The sequence below is a fragment of the Passer domesticus genome, chromosome 13 (assembly GCF_036417665.1).
Source record: "Passer domesticus isolate bPasDom1 chromosome 13, bPasDom1.hap1, whole genome shotgun sequence".
Classification (NCBI taxonomy): Eukaryota; Metazoa; Chordata; class Aves; order Passeriformes; family Passeridae; genus Passer; species Passer domesticus.
The window spans coordinates 1,196,900-1,219,352 of NC_087486.1; the positions used below are offsets into that span (position 1 = coordinate 1,196,900).

At 47.1% G+C, this 22,453-nt stretch overlaps 1 long non-coding RNA gene across 1 annotated transcript in view; it reads left to right on the top strand.

The window, feature by feature from the left end:
- Positions 1-21,454, top strand: part of LOC135280113 (uncharacterized) — a 41,374-nt gene extending 19,920 nt beyond the window's left edge. Inside the window, exon 4 of the long non-coding RNA XR_010347174.1 lies at positions 21,288-21,454. This is a non-coding gene — a long non-coding RNA (uncharacterized LOC135280113). The remainder of the gene's footprint in view (positions 1-21,287) is intronic.
- Positions 21,455-22,453: the final 999 nt, after the last annotated feature.

Sequence of the window (22,453 nt, forward strand, 5' to 3'; positions counted from 1 at the left end):
GAAACTGCTGCCTGGCTTTGGGCACACTCCAAGCAGACTTTGTAGTCCCAAGGAACCAGATCTTTCAGCAGCGTGTCCAGGACACAGTGCCCACAGCAGAGGGAAGGGAAAGGGCCCTGACTGCTCATGGCTGGACTAAAACATTTGCTCAGCACCGGGGCCAGTCTGCTTCCCTTCCTGGAGCTGCATTCTGTGCCCTCTGGAGCAAAGAACAGACAAAAAACATCCCATTCCAGGGGCCAAAGGAAGACAAAGCTGTGGCTCATCTCCCACAGCCCCTGGAGGAGCCAGGTGTGTTCTCCCAGCCCTGCTCACCAGCATGCAAAAACAAACCCTGGATGCTCACGAGCCTGAGCTGGTGAATGCTCACAGATTGCTCTGAGATCTTCAGCAGCAGGTGCTGTAAGAGAAGCAAATGTATTGAAACTCAGATTAACTCTTTCCCTGCCTGGGGGGAGGGATGGAATAGGCACTGCAGGAAAAGGGAACTTTTTCTGCCACAGGTTTGAGGTGGCACTTGGAGCCAGTCAAAGACACCTGCTCAGAGAAGTGCAGATAGGATCCATGGAAAAGTTCCTTTCATCCAGATGAATCACAGTGTTCAGTGAAAAAGTGAATTTAATAACCCAAAGATCCTAGTCAATTATACTTCAGTAATGCTCCCAGAGTCGTTTTTCAATGGCTCCTTCATTGAAAGAGGAGCCCTTTAGCAGGGCTCAGCTTTGTAAGGGGCTGTGCTCCTTTCCCTCATTTGCAAATGTTAAAACATGTGCTGGCATTTGGATCTGGCTCTGAGACACAGCAGAGCCACTCCCAGAGCCCTTCTGCTCCTAACTGGGCATGGGGATGAGCTGATGCAGGAGGTAAATGGGAATGTCTCCATACAGTGTTGCACAACCCCTCTCGAGCCTTTCCATCTCACTGCTCTGCTCTTCTCCCTGGTATTAAAGCATTATCAAGAAGTGGAGTGAGGAGCTGGGCTTGGGGAAGGTTTCTGGTGTCATTGTGGGTGGGTGTTTAGGTTCCTGTGATGAGGAATTGGATCTGCAGCTCTGAGAACCTGTGAATGTTTGGCTCTAGATTGTGTTCCAAATAGAGCTTCTCTGTAGGGAGGTCCTTAAAACTACATTGATAAAAAGATGAAATTTGTCTGCTTTTGATAGAAACGTGTTAGCTGCAGAGCTGCACTTAATTACTGCTTGTTTTATTAATTACAGTGGATAAGGTTGGTGCTGTACCTTTGCAGGGCTGGTACAAGGCTCCTTCCTCAAGTCTTTCTTCTGGAAACCACAAAACATCACACAGTGTCATCCACAAAATGTATTTCCTTCATTGCCATTCTTTCTGAGGGACAGAACTTTGTCCTTCATGGAAAACCGCTTTGTCTCAGCCAGAATTATAAAAACTTCCCACAGACATTGGAAATAACTGGATTATGGTTTCCTCACCTTTCCTCATTAACAAGGAACACATTTCCTTGGCACACACAAACCCTGAAACCCAGGAAAGAGAATTTCCATGATGAGAAGTGAAAAAAAATACATTTAAAATGCTAATTTGCAGTTGTCCAATGGTGATATTTAGAGCCTTGTGGGTTTATTTCCAGAGTAAGGGAAATATCTCTGAGGTTTGTATTAAGAGCCAAGGTTATTAGCTGGAACTTGCCAAAACAGGATTGCACACACTTGCAATTTGCAATAATCTTTTTTTTTTGTAGTTATTCAGTGCTTGTCATTTTAATGTAAATAGGATTTCAAGAGCATTTTTTGGGTAGAATTAACTAAAATACAATTATTTTCACACTGTCACTGGCTCTTAAATCCCCTCCCAGCCTTAGGTTCTGCAGGCTCATTTCTCACACTAAACCACGTTTTTTCTCACTGTGCATTTCTGCCAGAACTGTGCTGGGGGCTCTCAAAATTATCAGTAATTTGTGTTATTGATGGAGGCCTTATTTCAGAGGCTTTGTGAGGGTGGTGCCAGCAATGGACTGTGCATTGGGCTGGGAAAATCAGTGTTTGGGAAAAGTGAGCCCTGCCTGGAGGAGAGAGGGAGGCGCAGGACAGGGCAGTGCTGGGCTCTCCTGGCTGTGCCAGTGGCACCTCCTGCCCAAAGGAGTGCAAATCCCCCCAGAGCTCTGCCAGCTGCCCTGAGGAAAGAGGATTTCTGCCTGATCCCACCTGGAGAGGATCCAAACCCAGGGAACTCTCTGACTCTGCAATCTGTCGGAGTTTAAATCCAAATTTCAGGGGATTTGAGGGAAACAGGAGAGGGGGAACAGCTGAATTCCGGTGGGGAGGCTGGAGGGGTCACCAGGCTCTCCTGGAAGGATCCTCTCCTTTGCTCCACATTTCAGCTCTTTCAGAACTGCCTCTTTTAGGGAAGAATTCTAATAGAATAAATGTGAGGTTTTAATCTCTCTGTTCTAGAGCTGAGAAATTCAAATTAATACAGAGTGCCCAGTCTTTTTTAAAAAAGGCTGGCTATATTTAGTTACATTAAATAAGTTAAACTTCATTGAAAATATTTAGCCAGAGATTAAAAGGACAGGAATTAAATGGTGGAAAAAGAAAACCATTTTAAACACAGCACAAAGCTCCTGTTACTCACTGGCATAAACCAACGTTGTGCCAAGGGCTGAGCAAGATGAGGAGCAGCTCCGAGGTGTTTGTGGCTCATGAAACAAGCCCTGATAAAGTGGCTGAGGTGACCACAGCGCTGTAAATCTCCACACCTCAGGAAATAAACTTGGAGGTGCATTCAGGCTGGATAAAGCTCCTCCTGCTGTCACAAGTAATTAATCTCATTCTGTGCCTCCTTCTCAGTGATTTCTTCACTCTAAGAATGAGTACCCAGCCCAGAGGAATTGGAAACACAACAGAAATGTGGCTGGGAAAGGGATTTTCAAAGATATCTGGGCTGAGTGGGAATTTTGCTGTCTTGAGAGTTCTCACCTTCATCTTTAAGCACCACAAGACCTCAGAAACTTCTGGAAACGCCTCCTGATCTGTGCACCAGGATTATTTCTGTACCAGTGACAGCCCTGCCTTTGTTTTTAAATAGCCAGGTGGTTTATTCTGCCTGTAAGAGGTCACAGCAATTTGGTGCTCGAAGTCCTGGGACTTTCAAATTTCAACTTTCATTTTCCACGTTGGAAATTTGCGTGAAAGATCAATATTTCCTTAAAAAAAACCAACCCAACATAAAGTTATTTTCCACTCCTCTCCACATCACTAAGCTCTGATCATGGTGTGCACAGTACTTAATTTCAGCTTTATGACATTTAGAACTTGCAATTGCAGCATAAATGTCTTATAAGCACTGAGTGGCTGGGCACCACTGCAGCTGAACACTGAAATTCATCTTCCAGGCGTGATGTACACCCCATTCTGATGTTTTGCCTTGATGAAAATGCCTGGGAGAGGCAGGGAATGACTTTTATATTTGCAATAATACAGGCCTTAAAATATGGACCGAGATCTTAGTTCAGTGAGATTGATACCAATCTATCATCTAATTTATCTCTTCCTTTAATAAATCTGTATTTAGATCTATTTCAGGGTGTCTTTATTGGAGTTTAGCAGTTTTTCTGACCTTGAAGCATTTTTGACACCTAGTTGTGTTAAAATATGGGTTTCTGTGAGGAGAAGGAAGTCTAAACTCCCTGTCTTGCTGCTTCCCTGAGAAGCTGGAAATTTATATTCTTCCTCCCTAGCTCAATAATTACCCAGCCATTCCTTTGCTGAACTCATTGCAGCAAAAATAATAATGCTAAAGGGCAGAATTCCTTGGAGAAGGATTGCAAGTGGACAGAAAGCTGCTTTTGGTGCAGGGTTGAAAACATCAGGATAATAAGGAAGCAAAGGACAAAGAGAAGCTCTTTGCTCTACAGGAAGGGAATGAAAGGAAGAACTTCTGGGAAAATAAAGCAAAAAGAAGCAGGACAGTGACTTCTGTCAGATCTTCAAATGTGCCAGTGCTTAAAGCTGTACATCCACCTGGAGAGGGAATTTTGCACAATCCCAGAGTCTGGAACTTGCTGAGAGCAAATGTCTCGTTTGTGTCTTCTCTCTAAGGGAATCTGGACCCTCCTGTTGAAGAATGAACCAAAATATTCCCTTTTCTCATCATTAACGCTCGGCTTGTGAGCCAGGGGTTGAAGTGCTGCTGCTTCTCCTCCTTCACAGCAGAGCTGGAATGCACAAACACCTCATCACACTTTAAATTATGCATTAGTGGTTTCGCACTCCTCAGAGCAAATTAAAGAAGCATGTGCTACTCCATCTTTTAGAGATGAGTGTAAGAGACAAATCAAGGGATTTTTCCTTTTAAATTCAAAGTTTCAATGTATTTTTCAGTGGTACCCAGTGCATCAGTTGAACTCTCAGTAGCCAGAACACAAACTATAGGTGGAACTGTGAGAGCTTTGAAGAAAAGAATTAGAGTTTGGCTTGTATTTTCTGTTAAATGAACACTGAACTCTTCTTTGAATTAATGTTAAATATTCATGAATCTGTAATTTTTCCCATATTTTGTTCTTGTGAGAAGCCATAAAAATCTATAAGCAGTCTTTATTTCTCCAGAGAAAAATTAGGTGAGAGAAAACATCTGTTCCTCTCTTTTTCCTGTCAAGATCTGGAATAATTATATCAACGATTTAAGCAACTGGGAAAGACCTAATTCTATTTAATTCTGATTAAATGTGCATTAGGTATGGGAGCAAACTGCATTGTGCATTGTGTGGTAGTGGAGGGCAGCAGGGGAGCAATGGGAGCGTTTATTTGCTGGAACTGAACTGATCCTGCTGCTCCCCACGTTCCTGAGCTGGTGTGGCTGCTGCTGTTCCACGTGGGAGCACGAGAGGCTCTGGAATCACAGGGGGCTCATCCAGGGAAATGCTGGAGTTAGAAACCCAGAGCGCTCTGCAGGTCTGGCTGGGATGATCTGCCTGCTCTGGGAGCTCACTGGGCTCTGGAGTTTGGGAGCTGGGAGCAGCTCCTGGGCTGAGGTGGCCCCTGAGCTGCAGGCACTGCTGGGGCAGGAGCAGCTCTGAGTGCCCAGGCACAGCTCTGGATTTGGCATTTCCCACAGACACCCAGGCACAGCTCTGCATTTGGCATTTCCCACACACACCCAGGCACAGCTCTGGATTTGGCATTTCCCACACACACCCAGGCACAGCTCTGCATTTGGCATTTCCCACAGACACCCAGGCACAGCTCTGCATTTGGCATTTCCCACGGACACCCAGGCACAGCTCTGGATTTGGCATTTGCCACAGACACCCAGGCACAGCTCTGCATTTGGCATTTCCCACAGACACCCAGGCACAGCTCTGGATTTGGCATTTCCCACGGACACCCAGGCACAGCTCTGCATTTGGCATTTCCCACGGACACCCAGGCACAGCTCTGCATTTGGCATTTCCCACAGACACCCAGGCACAGCTCTGGATTTGGCATTTCCCACAGACACCCAGGCACAGCTCTGCATTTGGCATTTCCCACACACACCCAGGCACAGCTCTGCATTTGGCATTTCCCACAGACACCCAGGCACAGCTCTGCATTTGGCATTTCCCACACACACCCAGGCACAGCTCTGCATTTGGCATTTCCCACACACACCCTGGCACAGCTCTGGATTTGGCATTTGCCACAGACACCCAGGCACACCAGGGCAGAGCCTTGTCCTGAAAAGGTTCCCTGTAACCCCCGAGTGTCCCCTCTGGAAGTGTTTCCCAAGAGCAAAACCCAGCATTGCTGCAGCTGCTCCAGGCCTTTGCCTAACTGAGACAATGAGGAGGATTTGATTGGAATTTACTTTTTTTTACACTACAAGAGATATTCCTGAAAGCGTTGGAAGTCACCATGAGTCAGAAATGGAAGTGAGCTGAAGGCACAGCCCTGATCCATCAGGGATGATGGATTCCCTTCCAGGGAGTGTTTGCAGGACCATTGCAGAGCTGCTCCCCACCAGCACCGGGCAGCACGATCCATGCCCAGCCAAGAGCACCTGGATGAAATCCCATCATCTTCCTCATCTGGGGTGCAAAGATGGGGAACTGTGGCCAGGAAATGGCAGAGGAATCGCTGAGAGGAGCAGCCGTGCATGGATCTGCTGGGAGCACTGAGGACAACCCCTGGGAGCCTTTGGAAAAGCTGGAAGCACCCATGGGTGTGGAGCACTGCAGTCTGTAAAGGCTGAGGCACCAGCAGCACCCTCTGCTTTCACATATTGCCAGTGATTTCTGATCCCTGTGTTTTATTTCTATAAAACACACCTTTTCAAACAAACAGGAGGCTGTCCTTGAGGGATAATCTGTGGAAGAGCTGAGCTGTGGGGGGGTGTTTGGGTAGTTTGTGTCCCCACCAGGCAGTGCTTGCACAGCCCTCGTCCATTCCAAGCCCATTAATTGGTATTTGCTGTAATTAGGAGTGACTCCAGCACCACACATTTCCTTCAGGAGCAGCAGTGCCTGCTCCAAGTCAGTGATGCCAGATGAAGTCATTGCACTTGTCAGTCACTCTGGCACCACTCTCCTGTTAGAAACTTGCCTTTTTGGGCAGGAGCCACCCAACAGCTCTGGGCCTCAAGGATGTTTGGTTGTAAGCAGAAACTGCTCCAGCAGTTGGGTAAAAAAGACCTCACCTTCAAGGGCATGTGAGGAAAGAGCTTCCTGACCTACATCTGCCAAGAAGCCAGCCCCAGCTCCACTCCTCCCAGCCCTCTGCAATGAGGAGAACATTTCCCCCTGATGAAGATAATGGCAGAAAATATGTACGAGAATGAGTCACTGAAATTTTTGTTCAGAGTGCAATATCCAGCATCCCCAGAGACCTTTATTTATAGCCTGAGCAAACTCTACAGAGTTGCAGGAGGACAAATGAAAGTGTAGGAGAAGCTGAAGTAATGAGTAATGATAACTCCAACAGGCTCTTTCCATCACAAATTAAGTGAGCACATCATGGTAGTAAATCTCCAAAAGAGCTCAGACAGTTTTATCTCTGTGGAGCCTTGAAAGACTTTCTGGAATACACGTTGGAGTGAAGGTTTCATTTCGTGGTTGCCTCTAGTAGATGTCTAGAATAGAAGCAACTGCAGATCTGGAGAATATTCAGAATAATTACCATGGTGTGCATCTCCTCCTTGTGTCTGTCCTCAGTGCTGCCCCCAGGGTGTGGTATTGCCATCAATTAAACATGTTCAGATATGAAATATATTCAGATATGAAATATGTTCAGATATGAAATACATTCAGGGACACAAAGTGTTCACAATTGCAGTGTCAATTGTGAGTCAGTGCTGCCCAGGAGGGGATGCATCTCCAGCTTGCATGGGGAATGCAAAGTGCTCCTTCCAGGAATGGAGGGAGCTCCCAAAGAGGCTCTAACTGAGATTTCTTCTCACTGTTCCTTGCTGGATTGTACCATAAGAAATTTCCAAATGCCTGAAATGTAAACTGTTCCTCAGGCAAGAAAGTAATTTAGAAGTGATTTAGAGAGTTTTTCAGCAGAACAGATTTTCATCAATTTCTTTGAAGTATTTCCAAGTTCTTTAAAATTTTCTGTAACCCACACTTTCCACTGGAACCTGGAGAATTTGCCAAACTTTCTCTTGCTGTTCCGTGGCAGGAAGGAAGCTGTGATTAGAATCAGGGAGGTAAAGGCCCATCACAGACAGCTCATAGCAAAGTCATCCCTTGGAATTCCGGATCAGCCCTCAGACTCCTCCTCCCCTGTCTCAACACCCCACTGCTCACCCAAATGGCCCTCATATTTCACTCCTTTCCCATGGTTTTGCAGAGATTCATCCATCTGTTTTCTCCTTTCCCTGTTCCTGGCTCTGTTCTGGCAATGCTCTCAGGCAGGTCCCAGCTGTAGATGAACCCTCCAGCAGGGACATCAGACAAATGCTGGAATCACGAGCTGATATGGAAGAATTCAACATTTAGGGATGAAAATTAGGGCTTCCCCCCACCTTTTAGACTGAAGAAATTGCAGAAAATATTTTATGGAATTTAAACAATATTGTGGCTATGGCATTGACCTCACTTGGCTTGATAGAAACAAATGATGAACTGGACACCTCCAAACTGCTCCTTTTCCTTTGTGTGCACCCAGAGGGTACAACAGAGACTGCTCTGGGCTGCTTTGGTGGCTCAGCCATCCCTCATGCCAAGGGTTTTGCTAAGCTGGGGCTGCAGCTGATTGACCCCTCAAGCTGCAGGGAAAGGTCAGCCAAAAATGAGAATTGTCACAAGTTTGGCCAGTGCTGCTGGGACAGGTCCCTGCAAAAAGGCTTTTGGATTTCTGGTTCACAGGGCTGTGAGAGGGAGATGTCCTCATTCAGAACACTGGGACGGAGAGGACTTTGTCCTGCATGGATCAGGAGGGGATCCTCTGGAAGTGCCACCTCAGAGCTGTGCCCATGCTGTGCTCTGTAGGGCCAGCCCACACCAGGGGGGAGCTCCTGGGGAAAAACCCCAGCCCTGGGCCCCTCTGGGAGTCTGCAGATTGCTGCTGTGGCAGCCAACAAAACCGCATGCACTTGGGCTGAAATCATCAGGGACTGGCCACATCCTGGAGCAGGAGCTGGTGCTTGAGGGAGGAGCTGCAGGGCCAGGGAAAGTCAGCACAAACTGAGGTCATTTAGGGCTGCTGCCAGAGCCCCCTGGAATGGCCAGTGCCATCCCTGTCCTTGTCACTGATCCACTGTGGGCTCTTGCTCCCTTTCCTCAGCTCCAGCTCATCAATGAATCAGCCCAGGTCCCTGACCCCCCAGGCTGCAGCTCTCCAGACGTTGTTTCACTCCTGGTTTACTCCTGGCTTCCCTGGGACTGCAGTCAGGTCCTGGCTGCTTTAACCCAGCTGTGATTTACGTTTGATGAGGACACTGAGGCTGCATCTCTCAGCCTGAGCGCTGCTCTTCCTGCAGATTTCTGCTCCTGATTCGTGGCTCTCCTCACTGATTATCCCGACATTTATGGATTGAGTAATGGCCACGATGGGCTCTTACTGAGAGGAGCTCTCAGCAGACTTACAGTACATATTTTGACAGGGGGATGGATGTTCTGGGTTACATCTAATAGCAATTTAATGAATATTTTATTAAAATAAACTTAGTTAATGCTTTGTGGCTGTGTGGAGCAGCAACTGCCTACAAATCTGTGGTTAGGAAAGCGTCAAGCTCATGGCAAATTTCCTGTTCCTGGAGCAGGATCTTCTTTCTCAGCACCATAAGGCCAGAGGGACACATATGCTGCTAAATGCTTGTTCTGCAAGTGAGAATGAGTGCACGATTGTGAGGAAAAACATTTGGTTTCTACTGTTGAGCAGTGAAATTTCAGCACGATGAAATCCTGTGCTGGTGCCAAGACAGTGTCTGAGACAAGTGGAAAAGTTTCCAAGCTTTGAGACTTTCAGAAAATTCCACAAATAAAACCCCACATCTCAGTTTATTGGGGATGCAGACTGCACTTGGGGGAGAGGGGGTATTTTCTTCCTAAGCAAGTGTCTCCAGCCTGGATTAGAGAAGCTTTCTTGGAAATCAATGTCTTTTTAAAAGTTTTCTCACACCTCCCTGGTTTGCACTCACAGGATGCCCTGCACCTTTCCTCCGTGCAGGCAGCTCTGGTCTGGCTGTGCTACTATCAATAAAACCCCCACAAATTCCTTCAAAATGACACTTAAAATTAACAGGAGAATATTGGCAGCATGATAAACACAGACAAAAGAAGAAGTTCCAAGGAAGAAGGAATTAAGGAGGGCCAGGTGGGATGAGTTTTTCCTTTGATGGATCTGTGTCTCATCTGCAGTTCCAGCAGTCACAGTGGGAGTTTTCACTCTGTCATAATTATGTGGCAGCAATCACATTTTCTTTTAGCACAAACCTTCATCTCCTTCAATTTTCAAGTATTCTATGCTAAACTGAGGAAAACCAGGAGACTAATTAGGACTTGGAGTCAGCTCTGGGAACAAATCTGCAGCCCAAAGAAGATGAAAATCCCCACCTTTCTCCCTACTCCACTTCAGTGGATGGCAGGATTTTCAGTCACAGCATCCCTGTCAGAGGGAGTGAGTGAAGCTCTGGGGTGTGAGAACCTCCTCGTGTTCTGTGCTCGCTGCAGTGCAGAGAGAAGGGCCAGGAGGGACAGCAGGAACGGGATTCTCCTCCCAGGGAACAGGAGCCCGAGGAGATGATGCCTTCAGTTTGAGCTTTGGTATTTCCCAGCTCTGCACTGCACTGTGCAGAACTCTGCACTCCACACCCAGTGCCAGCAGCTCTCCTCACAGCTCAGGCACACAGAACAATCCTTTGCCAGCCCAGAACCAAGGACACCGCTGCAGCTGCAGCCCAAAAAGTGCCAACACCAGGGGATGGAGGAGAGCAGCCTGGGAGGGTGGGACTGCATCACCTGGGGCTGGAATGGGACACTGAACCCAGTGTGGGAATGGAGCAGAACTGATCCAAGAGTGAGAACTCGTGGCCAGGAGTCCCTGTGGGGTGGAGCCACGGCCGGGCTCCTGCACTGCCCGGGGTGTGTCCTGGGAAGGGCTCTGAATAAAAACCTATTTATTCCTGTAGCTCTGCCCAGCCTCTGTGCCCTGCAGCCTCGGAAGCAGCAGAGAGGGCTCAGAGCAGCCACACCTGCCCTGCCCACCTGCAGCTGCACACCTTCCAAGCAGGGAGGGGAGTTCAGCCAATGTTTGCACATGGAGCACAAGGAAAGTAGGAAATGAGGATGGGGTGGCAAACCCTGGAAGGGAAAAGCAGAGCTTTGGAAGGCTCCAAACCCTCCTGGCTCACCCCCAGCCCGGCAGGTGGGGATTAGGAAAGATATGCCTCAAGTTCAGCCCACCTGAGAGTCTGGCACCTGAGCTTGTGGTGGGGCTGCATTTGGGGCAGGGTGGATGAGTCTCCTCAGGGGGAAGGGTAAGTCTTGATTCCTTTTGATTTAAGCAGGAAGATCATCCTAGCAGAACTTCACTATCTAAAGATCTTTGAGTATTTTTATTAAAGAAGTCTTACCATAAAAATTAGCTTTAATTTTGTCTAGCATAAGGGAAAAAACTCCACCACATCCCCCTTTCTGGAGGAGCCATCCATTGTATTTAATTTCAGAGCAGTTTTACATGCCAGCAACAGGAATTTAATTACTATCTCCTTTTCTAATTAATTTCAATGACTTTAATTATAATTTTCTGCAATGGTCAATGCTTTGGACACTTCATATAATTATAAGGGATCGCTATGTGATTTTGCATTAATGAATATTCACTGGGTATAGGAATCTCAATATCTCTTATTATTAAAATGTTCCAGAATCAAATTCAGTGATAGCCTACAGCTGGGTTGCAGAGCCATCATTTTTCAGGTGATTGAAGAAATGAGAAGTTCCTGTTGTTTTCCAGCTCCATCTCTGTTGCAGCAGGGGATGGACAGCTCAGGAGTCTGTTTTGCTCAGTGAAATGGAAAACATGAAAACACTAACCCAGAAATTAATTACAAATGGGCTGAGACACAAGAATGAGCCTTGAATTTTAAACACATTCAATTGGAGGGAACGAGTAGTTCCTCTTCATCTTCTGGGCTCAGATAAAGAGGGGAGGGAAGGGGCAGGGAGGAGCTGGAGCAGCTCTGGGCAGGAGGAGCTTGGCTCAGGCCCCCAGTGTTTATTTGTGGACAGGAGCAATAATTGGTGTTTCTCCAGCTGCACAACTGCTCTGCATCTGTTATACAATCAGGGCAGCACAGCAAAGATTTTGGTATTTGCAGGTCCATAAATCCACTTAGGATAATTCCTCAGGTACCTTTTGCTGCTTTGCTCTTGGTGCTTTGAAGTGACCTAAAAATAAATTTACACAGAGCTCTGAAATGGCAAAGTGAGGCTGTGGCAGCCTCTGGGAGCTGCTGGGGTTTGTTTTGGGGTGCTTTATTTGTTTTGTTTTAATGGAATGATCCATTGGGTAGATGTTTTTACCTCAGTCCCCAGGCTCAGTTCTGTCTCATGGTTTTGCACCATGGTGGGTGAAGCCTGGGTTCCCTAAAAGCCAGAAATGAGGAAAAAGAGGCAGAATTTGTCAAACTGCAGAAAGAAGGAGGAACAAGGCTGGGAAGGGCAGTGAACACTGAGGTTCTCAGAGATTCCCCCTTAGGGTTTTATTTGGGAATGGTGCAGAAGGTGCTGCTCATGCTGACCTCCTGAAGCAGGGCTGGACAAGCAGAGCTGCAGCTTTCTGTTGGGAAATCATGAGGGAGCTTTGCTCTCCTCTCCCAAAGCACTTTGCTGTTTAATCGTGGTTCCACAAACAAAGAGCTGCTCTGATTGATGCCAATCATGACTGCAATTAGACCTGGCCTAAGTTAGAGCTGGTTTTGTAAGAAAGAAAGGTCTGTGCTACAAGAAAACGCTTATAAATCTGAATTTATTTCCTTGTCTAACAGTGAAGACTTTCTAACAACAGTAAATATCCGCTGTGTGGCTCTGAAGAGTTTCCCCTGTGGTTGTTTTTCAATCACTCAGGGCTCAGCTGGCTGCACCAGATCCCACAGAGAACTTGTTGGCATCTTGTGCTCGAGTTTATGGCTCCCTCACGTCAGTCAGTCTCCAGTTTCTCCAAGTTTGAGTGGAATACCAACAAAATATGTCTGAAACCATTTGGCAAATGCAGTGAAAGGATGTGAGAACAAGGTTATGTTTTCATGAGAACAAGTGTTCTGTTATGAAGTGGAGATAAATAATGAGGACAAACATTGCATTAAAAAAAAAAAGAATTTAATGAGCTGGAATTGTGGTCAGTCTCAGGAAAAGCTCATTTTTTTCCCTCTATTTTAAAAAATATTTTATTAATTGCTGGTAAATGACTACTTGAAAGCCCAAATTTATATCTGATTTCTTGCATGCAAGTATTGATTCAACAGTTGTTGAGTCACATTCTGCACTTTGCTTAAAATAGATTTCAGGTTGGTATGGAAATTTACAGCCAATTTCCAGCCAGAATGGCTCTCTTACTTATAAAACATGCTGATTATAATTACAGACATGTATTTATACATGATCCACATTCTTCCTGATGAGCAGGGAGGTGAACATTCCATTCATGGCAACTCAATCATTGCAACTTCTCCCATTCCATTCTCAAGTGCTTGGTCACAAGAGTTTTCAGGGAGGAGAAATTCCCCCATCCCTGCTTGGATCCCCCTTCCTGGGACAGGGAATGTTGGACCTGCAGCTCGTGCAGCCCTCCAGGGGAAATGCTGGGGCTTGCTGCAATTCCAGTTCTAGGGACAGCAAATGGTGTTCCTATGCTCTGGTTTAAAGTGAAAATGGAGCAAATGAGAGCCCAGCTGTGGTGTCCCTGACATGGGAGGGAGATTCCCCTCAGGGAGGCTGCCTCTGGGTTCTGCCACCTCAGGAGGTGTTTGGGGTGCAGCCCCCAGGGTGTCCTGCTGTCCCTCCTGTTTGATCCCTGCCCAGGCTCTGAGCAGAGCCCTCAGCTGTTCCAGAGAGTCCTGGAACCTCCTGGGCTGGAAGGGACCCCAGGGATCACTGATCCAGCTCCTGGCCCTGCCCAGCCCCAAATCCCACCCTGGCACCCCTGGAGCTCCCCAAGCCCTCCTGGAGCTCTGGCAGCCTCGGGCTGTGCCCATCCCTGGGGAGCCTGGGCAGTGCCAGCTCCTCTGGGATGAACCTTTCCCACAATCCAGCTGGCATGTTGGGCTGGATTTCAGGGAAATTTGCTCCATTTTTGCTCTAAAGCAGAGCATAAGAACAGCATTTGCTGTCCCTAGAACTGGAATTGCAGCAAGCCCCAGCATTTCCCCCTGCAGGGCTGGATGAGCTGCAGGTCCAACATCCCCTGTCCCAGAAAGGGGGATCCAGGCAGGGATGGGGAATTTCTCCTCCCTGAAAACTCCAACACTCCAAGCACTGCTCCAGCCCCTCCCTGGGCCCTGGGCTGTCCTGGGGAGAGGCAGGAGCTGCCCCTGGGGAGATGCTGTTCCCTGTCTCTGTAAACATCTCGTGCTCAGAGATTTGCAGCTCCGCTGGGCAGATGCACAACTGGACCCTGGAATGCGACCTCCAGCCCTGCCCTGGCCAGGCAAACTCCTCCTGCTCCAGCTCATCCCCTGAACAATAAACCCTGATTTACAGCCCTGAGGAGCAAACAGAGCACACTCTGGGTCAGGGAAAGCATCTGGGGGACTGCTTTGTTTGAGGGAAGGGTTTATGGAGCCTGCTCAAGCTTCTGCCCCCTCCCAGCTCGTGGAGAGGCAGAAATTTGGCACCAATTTCCCTCCTGGTGCACTGCAAAAGCAGCAGCATGGGCAGGAAATTCCCTTCAGCTCAGAAGGTGATGGGGTTTAGCTCCGGCTCTCCCTGCAGGAGGACAGGAACAGTTCTCAAAACCTGGGGATGGAACACCAGGAGAGAAATTTGAGGAAGAAAATCTGTTCCAGCCACAGTGCAATCCTGTCCTGAACTCAGAGCTTGCTCCACATCAGAGCCCTGGCACGGGGCAGTGCTGTAATTGCACCCTGCAGTCAGTGAAAGGCCATCTCAGCACTCAGGCAAGCTGATCATTTGCTTTTTCAGATAAATATAGATATTTTGGCCAAATTAAGATTTTTCTCATCATTCATGAATTTACAGTATTTGAGCAAAGGGATGGAATGTCCTGCAGTCCTGACGAGGATACAGTTTCATAAATAACCCTCTTGACGTGGATGAAGTGAACATTTTTTGAGGTTTGGGGTAGCAGGGAATTATTTGCTTGTTTTAAGGAAACCAGGTCTTTTATTTTCGCTCTTACCAACGGGTAGAATATTTCTGTTGGCTTCTCTGCTCTTCCCCCCTTCCAAGCAAGCATTCCACAAAGCTTTTCCACACTTTTGGCTGTAGGTGAGGGCTGCCAAAACCCTGTAGGATTTAATTGCAGTAAGGCAGGTAATGAATTGAAATGGAATGAAACAGGGAATACACCACGAGCTGGAATTATGATTTATAACAACTCAGTATCTTTGTGCAGTAAATCTCTATTTGCAATATACACAGAAATCTGCCACGGATGAAGGAGGCTGAGAGGGTTCTTTAGCACAGAGATTTTTTTCCTGTTAAAGCAGTGACAGTCCCAGAGGCACAGAGACAAAACAAAGATTTGCAGTGGAGGAGCTGCACTGAACTGAAATTCCTCAGTTCTGTTCATGTTGTTGTGCTCTCCTGCCTTCCCATCCCTCCCAGCTGTCTCCAGTGACACTGCAATTCTTGTTTCCACTCTGATTGCTTTTCTGGATTGTCTGAGGCGATTGCTTGAATACTTTTTTGGCATGAGTTGTTTTTGCTTCTCAGTTAGGTTTATCTGACTTTTTTGGCTGGTAAGACACTGCTGTTTTCTCCCCAGCTATTTTTACAATGTCTGCTTCAAAAGAAATACCCTGGGTCTCTGTACCAGGAGCTTTCTCAGCTCCTTTTAGTGACAGAATGGTGCAAAGCAACAGTTTTTGAATGGCCATGTGACCATCCCAGGAGAACTAAACAGAACAAAATGTCTCAGTGAAAAGAGGTTTTTGGAATTTAATCACCAGCTGCACTCTGCAGATCAGTGAGGGGATGTTCCTTTAAGGCACAGAAGTTAATTTCAGTCAAAGAGGGGCTGCAGATCTGGGACTGGTGGGCAGGGGCTCTGGGCCTGGAGTCCCACTGCCTTTTCCACAGGGAATGTTCATCAGGAGGCAAAGCCCAGCTCAGGGACTGAGCACCAAACTGCCACAAACAGGAAACGAAACTGCAAACTCAAACCAACAAAAAGCAACGAGATGAAAGAATCAAAGAGCCCGAGCAAGCATCAAACCCGTGTGTGCACAGATTGTCTGGGACAGGCAGAGGTTCCAGAGGAGATTTCACACTCACTGAACAATGCAAACTGCAAAAAGAATCCTGCAGCTGGGGCCGCGGGGAGCTGGGCAGGGTGGGCAGGGCAGGAGGGCTCTGCTGAGGGTGTGTTTGGGTGGGAGCTGCTGCAGGGGCTGCTGAGAGCAGCAAACCTCCCCAGTGAGCTCAGACTGAGCCAGGGGGATCTGTCCCTGCTCCTCTCCACGTGGAGCATCCCCATCATCCCTCCCAGCTGCCTCCAGGGACACTTTGCAGTTCTTCTTCCTAGTCTTTGGGTTTTTTGCTTGTTTGAGGGGATTATTTGGAATTTTTTCCAAATTAGTGACATGGAAAGTTACCCTTTCACTATTTTCTTTGGTCCAACTTGCACTAGGGATTTGTGGAAATAAGGAACTGTGGATTAATCAAAAGTGTGTGAAATCTCACAACTCCTTCAGATAAATCCTGAGCTCTCAGAGTCTGTATTTAAAGTCATGAGGTCACCACTTATACGCAGTTCCAAGAACACATAACATATTTTTTCCAACCCAAATCCCTTTTTTGGCATTGCCCTTGTAAATCCTTGACAACTGCAATAACAGCAGTGTCATTCAGAGTGAGTGACAGCTGGACATGGGGAAAAGGGAGGGAACATTTTGGTGTCACTGGCAGAGAGCAAAGATGTACTTGAGTGAGACAACTTCAGAGGAGCTGCCTGAGTCCCAACACCTCCTGCAAGGCAGGGCAAGGCTCTGTTTACAGCACAAATTGGTTTGTAAGTGATGCAAATTGCTTTGGAAGCGCTGTTACCTCACACTGTGCAAAAACCTCCAGCCCTGGCAGCCTCTCCTCTTCCCTCCCACAAACTGCTCCTGCCCTGGGCTTCCCTGCTCTGCTCTCTGTGCTTTGGGGTTCTCAGGCTCCCTGAGGAGCCGGGCACAGCCAGGGCATCTCTGCACGTGCAGAAGGGGCATCAGCACCTGGGGGGTTTTGTGCTGGGGGTTCTGGGGATAAATGAGTTTATCCAGTGCTGGTGGTCCTGGTGTCCCATCTGCTGATTTAAATGAGTTTATCCAAGTGCTGGTGGTCCTGGTGTCCCATCTGCTGATTTAAATGAGTTTGTCCAGTGCCTGGTGGCCTGGGTGTCCCATCTGCTGATTTAAATGAGTTCATCCAGTGCCTGGTGGTGCCTGGGTGTCCCATCTGCTGATTTAAATGAGTTTGTCCAGTGCCTGGTGGTCCTGGGTGTCCCATCTGCTGATTTAAATGAGTTTATCCAGTGCCTGGTGGTGCCTGGGTGTCCCATCTGCTGATTTAAATGAATTTATCCAGTGCCTGGTGGTGCCTGGGTGTCCCATCTGCTGGTTTGGGGTAACTCAGCTGTGCTGGCCCTCCTTGGGCTCTCTGCCTGCAGAGATGTGGGATTCAAGCAGGTGCAAACACGAATTTTTCATGTAACTCAGCAGGTTATTGGGATGTCTCCCGTGGCTCCCTGTCCTGCCTGCCCCAGGAGCTCCATCTCCAGCTCTCCCAGCTCCTGTCCAGGGGTGGTGGCTGCTCAGGAGCTGATCTGATCCAGCTCAACAAAACTGAGCCAGACTTGGAACCTGCTGCATTCCCAGTGCCCCCCAGATGGAACCTTCCAGACCCAAAGATGCACAGAGGGTTGACTTTTTTTTTTTTTGCTCAAATACACAGAATTATGTAGCCAGTGCCAAAAGCCAGCTTGGAAATTTCGATTTATTATGCATTTTCCAGATGAAATCCAGAAGGGATGGTGCTGGTTGATGCCAGATAATGTGGGATATAAGTGGGAGGTTTCTCTCTGAGGCTTCTCTTCTTTGCTATCAGTGAGCAGCAGTTTTCACCCTACCAGGCAGAGGAGATAAAGTAAAAAACCACCATTTCCAGCCTGCAAAAGCCCAGCCTATGTGGAATCAGCTCAATTATTTCAGCTCAGTCTGCAAGGAAAAGCAGTTCCTATCTCAGAATTACAATTACATGGCAACGTGAACTGCAATTTCTTTCCTTATTAATGCAATATAACAACAAAATATGGACAATGACAATGCATCAGTTCCTGGGGATTTCAAATAACTCTTGGCATGATGGATCTTTAAATATTGTCTGGCTTTATTTCATTATTTTAATATCATGCCTTGAACTGGAAGTTTGTGAGACTGATCTTGTTTGAGAGTACTGATGCAGCATTTCGAGTGATAATCCAGAACATTTCACAGGGGAAATGCTTCTCATAACTTGTGACTAACTGGGTCCCAAAACCCAGGGACACTCTGTGCTAATTACTGAGCCTCGGCATCCCATCTTCTTTCCTTTCCCAACCACCCGTGTGGTCCATTGTGGACCAGAAGCCCTTTGGATATCCAGATCAGTGGGAGGGCTCTGCCCTGGCCTGGGGTCAGGGTGCCCCTGGGCACCAGAACAAACCCCAAAAATGATCTGCAGACGTGGATCAAAGGTGGAGGCATAAATCAACTCTGGTTGTGCTTATTGGCAGAGCAGGACTGAGAATATTCCAGATTTTCCAGATTGCTGCCCCAAAACAATCAATGAAGGGAAAGAACACTCATTTTGGAGGTTAAAAAAGCTGCTGTGTGAGCACAAAGCGAGCTGCAGAAATTCTATTGATCTGCTTGGACCTTGAACTGTTTGCAGAAGTGCAGGGTAAGGACCTCAAATATGAGCACTTTCCATGGAAATACCTGTGCAAATTGAGCATTTTGAAATATTTACTGTGGTTTGTATTGATTTCTAAAGATGCTAAGTGGTGCCAGGAGGTGGCATGGAAAGCTCTGCCACTCATTAGGCTGTTTCTAATTACAACAAAACAGTCCAAGAAATCTCCACCTGTTTTTCCCCAGCTGCCTCAGGTCTGAGGAGATCTTTGGGGTCCCTGGGTTGGGATTTTGGGTTCTGCTGAGGAGGAATGGATGTGTCACTGAAGGTCCAGACCCCAAACCCCTTCCTGGAACATCCAAAGCTGCAACTCAAAAAATTCCCTGGTTAAATCTGAACCTCAGGATCTGCCAAGGCTAAATTTCAGCTGAGCCTGAGTGACTCTCATTCAGGGCAGCCTGGGGGAGCTTTTCCAGGGCAGGAAAAGCAGGAGAAGCTCTCCAGCACAAATCTGCATGCTGGGGATGTGGGGAGGGCTGGGGATGCTCATCCCCCATGGAATCACTCAGATCCCAGCTCACCAAAGGGAACAGGAAGGGTTCCCATGTGTCCTTTATTGGGATGTTCATCCCCTGTGGCATCACTCAGATCCCAGCTCACCAAAGGGAACAGGAAGGGTTCCCATGTGTCCTTTACTGGGATGTTCATCCCCTGTGGCATCACTCAGATCCCAGCTCACCAAGGGGAACAGGAAGGGTTCCCCATCTGTCCTTTGCTGTGAGCTCACATCTGGCTCAGAATTGAACCCAGCACTAAAAACAAGCTCCTGGTGTCGCTGGTTTTGATCAAGGAACAGTGCTGTGCACATTTTATTCTGGTTATCTCATGGAGAAGGGTTGGATGGGTTGTTTCATTCCCCACAGCTGCCTCCCAGTTTTAGCACATTCAGCTCCGACATCCAAGATTTGATTTATATGAACACATCTGATATTAAGAATGATATCACCAGACTAAACAAATTGATGCAGGCTTGAAGAAGCAGTTGCCCCTTGTGCTTTATGAAATAAATTACCTTGGGAAGAAGGAAGTTGTTCATATTAAGATTTCTTGCACCTTTCTCTGTTGTAGCTGGAGAGTTTTATCAGCTCATGGCTCATTAAAAACCTATTTTTAGAACCAAGTGTCTTCCCTCCCCACCCCCTGGGCTGCTCTGTCAGACTGAGAGTGTTCTCTGGGAAATAAATCCAACCAGGCTGATTCACTCTGCACAAGTGTGGCAGAAATCTGAGCTCAGGCTCTGCCTCTGAGGCCAGCACAACTCGTGTGACCTTTGGCTCACATAAAATATTGTTTTTCCCTCCTCAATTGTGTAATAAATAAAAGATCAAGGAGTGAGGAAGTGCAAATAATGTTATCAGGGAGAGTTATGGGATCCTGAAGCAGCTTCTGAGGGGTCTGGTGCTTCTTCATCAAAGGCCATTAATTAGGAGCTGTTTGCAGCCTTGAACGCCCTCCAGACTGGGCAGTTGTGCTCAGGATAAAATCCAATGAACTGCTCTGGGCTGGCACGGGAGGGTCAGATCTGCCTCGTGGTCCCCATTTCCAGCATTCCCGAGGGAATCTGAACTCCAGGAGTTTGTGCAGAGCCCCCAGTGGAGCTCCACAGCTCTGAGGGGGACAGGAGGGAACCTGGCCCTGCAAAGAGGAGTCACCAGGAGCTGTGAGCAGAAAAATCCTCCCCCTCCTTCACCCTCCCTCTGCTGCCTCCGATTTTCTGCTGACTTCAGGCCCAAACAGAAGTGCCAGGGCTTTATCTTCCCATCAGCTCCTTCCTTGTTTGATGGGAAGGACTGGGATGTGCAGTCACCAGAAATTTCAGCTGTGAAATGTTCACTCACCACAACAGAGGCACAAATCTGGCCTTAAGGAAAGCCCCCAGGAAAATTCCCGGGCCAAAAGCCAAAATCTCTCCACTCTTCCTGACATATTTGTTCACAGTCTTAATTTAATGAAATCTAAGGGGATTCATTAATGATTCCAGTGCTTTTGTCTCCTCTGTCTCCATCAGATAATCCTCCACCTATCCCTAGTGCCATTTGAGAGCCATTTTTTGTAATTAATTTTCTAAAATAAATTTATTTAATTTACACACCATTTACTCTTCTTCCCTACTGTCTAATGAAGTTAAAAAATAAATAAAAAAAAAAAAACAAAACAACCAAAAAACCAAACCTGAGGTTGAAATGAGTTTGCCAGACACTGGAACTGCTCTTCTGACAAGAGTTTATTTGGCTTGTCTTCATGAATCTTTGCTTTTGTTCTTTGGGTTAACCTGGGGATTTTCAGCACAAGAAAATAAAATAAAATAAAATAAAATAAAATAAAATAAAATAAAATAAAATAAAATAAAATAAAATAAAATAAAAGTTATAGCTGGGGCTGGAATCCCCCTCAGTTTGGGAATACTGCACAGATCTCTCCCCTTTTTAAATTTCAACCTCCAAGGACCGGGCAGGCTGTCAAAGTTTTATATTTATTATTTATATTTACAATGTTATTTATGTGCATTGTATTTCTATGTATTGTATATTCACAATATCATTTATATGCACAAGCCCATCAGGCTTTATTTGGATTTCCTTCTGCAAAGCAGGTTGCTGTCTTTCCTATTAATATTACATTATTAAAGACTATTAAGATAATTAATACAACATTAATTAAAAGGCGCTGCACAGTCATTAATTGCTGCTCAGCTGATGGATGTCTGTTTTTCCAGGTCTCCTGACATGGACAGATCTGGGTCACCCCAGGGCTGGAGCCTGCTGTGCCAGGTGAGCCCCAGTTCCAGCCATGGCATTGCTCTGCCTGCCAGAGCTCTTTCCCTGTTCCTGCCAGATGGAAAACCCTAAAACCTCCCTGTAAACCAGAAATGTCTGAGAGAGGAAGGAGAACCCCTGAGCAGGAACAGCCTGGGAGCTGCTCTGCCCAGGGATCCAGGGATGGGATGGGATTGATGGGATAGGATGGGATGGGATTGATGGGATGGGATGGGATGGGATGGGATTGATGGGATGGGATTGATGGGATCCATGGGATGGGATGGGATTGATGGGATGGGATGGGATTGATGGGATGGGATGGGATTGATGGGATGGGATTGATAGGATAGGATGGGATTGATGGGATCCATGGGATGGGATGGGATAGGATGGGATGGGATTGCCAGGGATGGCACTGCTGGGGCTTGGATTGCTGCTTCAGACAAGGTGATTCCTCCTGGGCAGCCCCATCTCTGAAATATCTGATTTGTGGCTGAGAGAAATGCCTTGTAGCAAAAAGGTTTGGAAAAACCTCAATGTTTTGATGATAATTATTGTCCTGGCTCCACTGCCAGCAGTTTTAGGAAAACTTCCCTGGCACCAGGTTCCCACTGGGAACGGTGGGAATTGTTGTGTTTGCAGAAGCTCAGCTGAGCCCTGTGTGAACCCCCAGGGTTTTCCTGCTCTCCCAGCTCCCCTGGTGCCTTTGGACACACCAGAAGTTGTTTCTGGGTGCTGTTTTCTAGGAAGTGCTGAGCCCCAAACCCCCCTGTGTCCCTGTCCTGTCCTCAGCTGCCTCCCCTCATTTGGAACAATTTCCTTTGCCCTGGAGCAGGGAGGTTTTTCACCCTCTGTTACAGCAGGGAAAGAATTCCCCCCTCCAGCTCCCAGAGTGACTTTTTGGAGTACTTGCCCCAACAGTTTTAAAGTGTTTTGGATAAAGGCAAAGTGTGTCCTGCTGTTCTTCACATGCTTTAAATATTTCTGGGAAAATTCTGTATTAATCTGGGTATTGGGACAGGGTGGAAATAAACTTTATACTGGAATTTTGTGCATTATGGGCATTTAACTTCAAATAATCACTGGGACAGACGCACCCCTGCATTAATTTGATGAAGGCAAT